Below are 7,500 nucleotides of genomic sequence, written 5' to 3'. Positions count from 1 at the left end.
TGCTTCGCATAGTGGCGAAAGAACACTCTGGAAGACTTCCAGCCAGTGTATGAACGGAGATGTTCAAAATCCATACAATTAAAGATATTTAAGGATGAGGCAACTTTCCTCGGATCGTGACCTGCGGGTGTACTGTCAGGATCCGCTCTGCGAATAAAATATGTGATTTTCGCTCTGAGTTGATTCAGAGATAAATTTGAGCCTGATGTTTCTCCCCTGAATAGTTGACCACCCTTGAAGTCTGAAGTTCTACGAAGATAGACCTTTAGGCATTCTACTGGACATAGAGATGCATCTTCTTTCAGAGGGCAGATTCTCCAGGGACCCCACCTGTTGGTGAGTAACTCATTCTTGGCGAGAAACATAGGATCCGGAAACAGGTTCATTTCTCCCCCATCCAGATACTGAACACGACCTGCCTCTCTCGAGAGGGCTACAATCTCACTAACCCTGGCCCCGGACGCGAGTGCAAATAGGAAAATAACTTTTTGTGTCAAATCCTTTAACGTACACTCCTCATTGCTCAACAGAGAAGCGAAATGAAGAACTTTGTCTAAAGACCATGAAATGGGCTTTGGAGGTGCTGAAGGTCTGAGCCTAGCGCAGGCTTTCGGAACTTTATTAAAGATCTCGTTAGCGAGGTCGACCTGGAACGCATATAGAATGGGTCTTGTCAAAGCAGACTTACACGCCGAAATCGTGTTAGCTGCCAACCCTTGACCATGGAGGTGGATGAAGAAAGATAAGCAGAAGTCTGTCGAGATCTCCTGCGGATTCTTCGCCTTTACAAAGGCCACCCATTTTCTCCAAGATGACTCATATTGCCTTCTAGTAGATTTGCACTTATATTCCTCTAGGAAGTCTATGCTGGCTTTCGAAATCCCGAAACGCTTTCTCACCGCAAGGGAGAGAAAATCATGAGCTGCAGGGTCCGGGTTTTCTGTAATGAAGCGCAGACAGTCGACTTCTGGACTCGCTGGGTCAGAACTGGATGTGGTAGCGGCACAAACTTCAGCTGTAGTTCCAACGCCAAGGGGAACCACATGCTGTTCGGCCACTTGTGGGCCACTATTGCCGCTACCCCCCTTGAAGGATCTCAGTTTGTTGAGGACCCTCAACAGAAGGTTGTGAGGGGGGAACAGATAAATCCTGGACCATCTGTTCCAGTCGAGGGACATCGCGTCCATTGCTTCCGCTAAGGGGTCCTCGTACGGGGACACGTACAGGGGCAACTTCTTGTTGTCTTTCGTCGCAAAGAGGTCTATCTGCAGTTCTGGGACTTGATTCAGAATGAAGGAGAATGATCCTGCGTCTAAGGACCATTCCGACTCTATCGGTGTGAACCTGGATAGAGCGTCCGCTGTCACATTGCGGACTCCTTGAAGGTGAACTGCCGATAGGTACCACTTCTTCTTCTCCGCCAATCGGAAGATGGCCAACATCACCTGGTTGAGAGGTGGTGACCTCGATCCTTGTCGATTCAAGCATCTCACAACTACCTCGCTGTCCATCACTAACCTTATGTGGATCGAGTGACGCGGGGAGACTTTCTTTAAGGTAAGGAGCACTGCCATAGCTTCTAGAAAGTTTATGTGAAAGGTCTTGAATAGCTTGGACCAAGTCCCCTGGACTTTTTTCCGATGAGAGTGACCTCCCCATCCCTCCTTCGAGGTGTCTGAGTGAATCGTCACCGACGGGGGAGGTGGCTGAAGAAGAACCGACTTCTTTAGATGTCTGGCTTGGGACCAAGGCCTGAGAAGAGTACGTAGCCGAAGCAGAACTGGTCTTCTCAGATCTCTTCACGCGTTTGATGCATAACTTCTCCAAACTCCGGTTGCATCCTTTAGCTGTGGTCTTAGCACTGGGTCTGTCACCGAAGCAAACTGGAGAGAGCCCAGTACCCTCTCCTGTTCGCATCTTGATATCCTTTCGGAATCTAGAAGTCTCTTGACAGAACCCGCTATCTCCTTCCTTTTCTTCTCCGAGATGGAGAAACGGTGTGACATTAGTTCCCAGTGGATTCCCAGCCACTGGAACTTTTGAGATGGAGAAAGTCGAGACTTTTTTCTGTTGATCTTGAAGCTTAGATACTCTAGGAACTGGATCACTTGACTGGAAGCTTGCAAGCATTCTGTGTCGGATGCTGCCCACACCAGCCAGTCGTCCAGGTAGGCTACTACCTGAATTCCCTTTAGGCGTAATTGTTTGAGAGCTACGCTCGCAAGCTTCGTGAAAATCCCTGGGGCTATATTTAGCCCGAATGGCATGGCTCTGAAGGCATATAGTCTTCGTTGTAGCTTGAACCCTAGGTAGGGGGAGAGTCGACGGTTGATTGGAACGTGCCAATAGGCGTCTGACAAGTCTATGGAGACGGAATATGCCCTCTTGGGCAGTAAGGTCCTTATGTGTTGCAGTGTTAGCATCTTGAATTTGCAATTCACTATGAACTTGTTGAGTGGCGACAAGTCCAGAATGACTCTGAGCTTTTCCAAGTCTTTCTTGGGAACACAAAACAGCCTCCCTTGGAATTTGATGGACTTCACCCTTCGGATCACTTTTTTCTCCAACAGTTCTTGAACATACTCCTCCAGAACGGGGGTGGAGTGTTGGAAAAACCGAGGGCACGGGGGTGGAGTGCTGTACCAGCTCCAGCCCAGTCCGTTCTTGAGTAGGCTGTGGGACCAGGGATCGAAGGTCCACCGATCCCGAAAATTCTGAAGTCTCCCTCCTACCGGCATCATCTCACTTGGACTGCCGTCCTGAAGTCTTGCCTCCCTGACCGCGACCACCCCTGAATCCCCTTCCCCTTGAGGGGCACCTAGACGAGCCTCTGGCTGCTCCTCTAGGCTTTGCTCGAAAGGAAGTAGACTGCCCTTCGAACGTTGGGGTGAATGCCGTGGACTGTGTCGACACGGCCTGGGGTACCCACTGGAATGTGGTCGGGGTTTGTGCCACCATCTGGGGCACTGAAGGCAATGGCAATTGCAGTTGCTGTTGCTGTTTAAGAGGCTTGGCTGGCCGAGACGGTAGCCTAGTCCTCATAGTCTTCCTCTTTGGTTGAGGACCCTCATCCGGGGAAGACTTTCTTTTGATAGCCAGGCCCCACTTTTGGAGAAGGTTTCTATTCTCCGTGGCGGCCCTATCAACAACTACTTTGACCAATTCGCTAGGGAAAAGGTCTTTGCCCCAAATGTTGGAGGAGATTAGTTTCCTTGGCTCGTGCCTCACCGTAGCCGAGGTGAACACGAACTCCCTACAAGCTCTCCTCGCCCTGACGAAGCTATAAAGATCCTTCGTCACTGTGGCCAGATGAGTCTTGGCCACTACCATGAACATTTCATGGACCTTGGGGTCACTTGCCATCGTCTCAAGAGTAGTCTGAAGAGACATTGAGGCAGCCAGTCTTTCTTTTGTCTCGAGCTCTCTCCGCAAAAGAAAGTCAGACAGTTTAGGGAGGTCCTCGCCGAACTGACGTCCGGCAATATCAGCCTCCAACTTCCCAACTGAGAAGGTAAGATGGACGTCCTTCCAGTCTTTGTGGTCCATAGGCAGGGCCAGCGACAAGGGTTTATACTCCTCCAGGGAGGGGCAAGGCTTGCCGGCCTCGACTGCTTTTAGTACAGCCGCAAACCCTTTCTGTAAAAAGGGTAAGGCTCTAGCAGGAGAGGACACAAAGGAAGGGAGCTTCTTACTCAATGCAGCTACCTTTGAGTTCGTGAAGCCCCTCTCTTTCATCGAGGATGAAAGCAAAGCTTGAGCCTTCGCATGGTCCATCACTATGACCTCCTTCGGCTCTGTCTCCTCCTTTGAAGCTGGTTCCTTCCTCAGCCGGACATAACAGTCCGGATATGACCCCTTGCTGGGCCAGAATTCCACCTCCTCTAGGGGAACTGAACCAAACTTATCCGAGATGACGATCTTTCCAGTCGTCATCGGCATGTGCTCAGCATACCTCCATGGGTTAGCATCTGAGCACAAGGGAAGGTCTTTCACATTGAGCCTTTTCTGGGGCCCATGTGATGCTGCAAGCCTCTGCATCTGCAGTTCCATTGCAGCCGCCTTCTCCTGATTCTCCTTCTGCATTTGTTGTATCATTCCAACAATGGAGGAGAGGGCCTGTCCCAGCTCTACTGGGAGAGCGGACGATGTTGAGGGAATAGGCTCCGGGATCTGAACCGGAGTAGCCGACACCTCGTCAGCCTCTTCCTCTACAATGTCTGGGGCTTGAACTTCATCCTGGCCTCCTGCCAGGAGGTCTTCCTCCAGACGCTCGTCCACGTCAGACATCCTGTCATCCAACTGGATGTCTTGCAAAGCGACCGCGACTTCAGCATCCACCTGGATCTGAACTTGAGGGATCTCCTCTTGAGGCTGGGGAATCACTGCATCAGCTGATGCCGTAGGGAAAAGATACGCCCTCATCTTCTCACTTGGAAGATAAGGTCCAGAGGTGTTCTTTTGGAAGCCCTTACCCAGGTACGAAGCTTCTCCCTTGCTATATCCCTTGATTCCGCCGTCCTAGGGGAATCAAAGGCGTCAGTAATCAGATTAGTGCACACGGTACATACCTGAGGGTCCCAATACTGGAGATCACCATTGGAGACAGCGCATGCTGCGTGCCTCCTACAAAACTCATGTCCGCAGAGGTTCTTACTGCGGACGTTGCAGAAAACACTTCCGCACTTCGGAGGGTCCTCCTGTAAAGAGAAGAAATTTCCTTGAGTATTAAGTGAACTATGTATCACTGGATATGCACAGTTTAGCAACCAATTGTTGCAGCCTTCCAGATAATAAAATCGTATGGTTAATCTCTTCTAGAATAACCAATGAAAAGTTTCCAGAGGAAACAGGTGTAGCTCACACCTAATCTATGATTTTAAAATCCTGGATTTATAGACAAGAAAGAACTCACTTTCTTATCTGTAAGGCAACAGCAAAGGGCTGTGCAAGACAACACAAAAGTGTTAGAACACACAGTGCTGTACCAAAACTTATACTATAGTTTTCTTTCTTACAGTATATGTTATACTGAAGGATACTGGTACAGTATAGAAGGTTATGTGCCGGCCGGCAAGTATAACTAGCTTTAAAGTATACTACTTAACAGCTATAAGGCGGCAGAACGCTGGTTCAAATACATGTTACTGCCGGCCGGCAACAGCCAATGTCGGCTAAACAAGGTAGCACACGGCTGCCGGCCACTGCTCCTGGCGACCGGCAGACAAGGGCTGACATTAGCCGGGCCGGCAAAGGTAAACAACCGATGCCAGCCAGCAGCAAAAGAACCAGAGGACTACGACTGCCCGGCTGCCGGCCTCATAGGCCGGCAGCCGGGTCGGGTACAGCACTAGAAGAAAACAGAATGGATGCCGGGATAAGAGCGTAAACTACCTCCAAGCCCGGCAATCCGAAAGAGTCCATATAAGGAAGGGGAGAATCTAATTCAGGCTTCCTGACCAATGCCGTCTGGCTCTACAGGCAGGCATGGATGAGGGACCAAGGGAGGTCCAGGCAGCACTCAAAGCAGAAGACCCTTGCCGGCCGGCAGAACTCTGCCGGCCGGCAAAGGACTGAGTCAATTCCACATCCTAACCTATCCTAGGTCCAGATGTAGAATGACGTACAGTACTGTAATGGCTAGGCCATTACGGAGATAGAGGGGGAAAGGACAAAAGAGGGTTCTACCAACCTTGCTTTAGTGAAGGATCACCCGCAGCCAAGAAAACTCATCTTAGCCTAAGGGAGATCCAAGGAGGGAGGCCAACAATACTTGCCAGCTCCCAAAGAACCAAAGCAAGGAAGGTGTTGCTACTCCCAGGGAAAGGATCTTATCCTCCCACCGAGAACAGCAACAAGGACTAGTCTGCTAGATCACAAAAGAAGGAATCATCTCGTACAGAAACCTTCGGTAGTGACCTAAGGAGGCGACCTAAGGAGGCTAAGCCTCCTATGTCTGTTTCAGGCCAGCGAGGGAGACTCTACCCTAAGCCAGACAAACACAGACTCAGACTAAAAACTGTTGTTCTGTCCCTCTCTGAAACTAGACTTACTGGAACAGGAAGGTACAGTAACACCCCAGTATAGTTTTTATCGAAAGTTAATTCAGATAAACCACTTAGGGATAAGCCAAGGCTTAAACAGAGGGAAAGGGATTGCATACCTTCTCCGAAGAAAAGAAAGCAACCGGGGAGTATGAGAAAGTATACTAAGGCTCCATAAGCAACTTAGCCTAGGCACCAAGAGAATCGATTACCTAAATCACACCGAAACTCACTCGTATACTATCTTGGAAATATTCAAACATAATCTTAAATGTATAAAAAACAGCCTAAAGCTTCAATAAAATTTTAATACACTCTGAAAACCAAAATCATGAGAAGTACTAGGACCTAACGACTAGGCTACATGGCCTAGCGTAGGCCAGAGTTGGCGAATACTTCGCCAAAATAATACTAAAGCACGAAAGAAAAATCCTATGTAACGCTAAATAGCTAAAATTTATTAAAGCAAAACAACCGGGAATGTCACTCTGGCTAACTAAAACTCATACCTAGCGAGCGACAGCGTCCATGACGCCTCGGTAGGCAACGGCTCTTGTAACAAAGATTAATACTATTAATCACATAAAAATTTACCAAGAGCCTACATTTATACATAAAAGAAATGGTACTCAACTTATCAGAGGGCCGACGAAGTTGGAGAAGCCATGAAAAGATGAATAAATCCAAGATTGCGAGAAACACAGGAAAAAACACCGAGTTGTTAAGCTACGCAAAAAGGAATACAGATGGCACCAGGATTGGCGCCAGGAACGCTTACGAAACTGGAGAAGAGGGAGCCTTGGGAGCGGCTCCCCATTCTTCTTTCCCGTTTTCGTTTCTTGCCAATTGACCCCTCGATGTGTTATCTCTGTTTGGGGTGCAGATTGCCATGTGGCGTGTCAAGAATACGTCCTCTGATATGCCGCGTTATCCCTTTCATTAGGGATATTCGCTCCAGGAGTTAGAATTCTGGGTACCTTAAGGTAATTCTCTAGGAATATCGCCGTAGTTGTAATATACCCTAGGAAGCTACCCTATAGGAACTTCCATCAGGATGACATGGCTTGAGCCCAAAAATACTGTTTATATATATATATATATATATATATATATATATATATATATATATACATATATATATGTATATATATATATGTATATATATATATATATATATATATCTAAATATATATTCGTATATGTATATATATATATATATATATATATATATGTATATATAAATATATATATATATATATATATATATATATATATTATATATATATGTATATATATATATATATATATATATATATATATATTATATATTCGTATATATATATAGTATATATTGTATATATATGATATATATATATATAATATATATATGTATATATTATATATATATATATATATATATATATGATATATATATAATAATATATATATATATATGTAT

This window comes from Palaemon carinicauda, chromosome 5 (genome assembly GCF_036898095.1).
Source record: "Palaemon carinicauda isolate YSFRI2023 chromosome 5, ASM3689809v2, whole genome shotgun sequence".
In the NCBI taxonomy this organism is placed as follows: Eukaryota; Metazoa; Arthropoda; class Malacostraca; order Decapoda; family Palaemonidae; genus Palaemon; species Palaemon carinicauda.
This window is presented reverse-complemented; position numbering follows the sequence as displayed.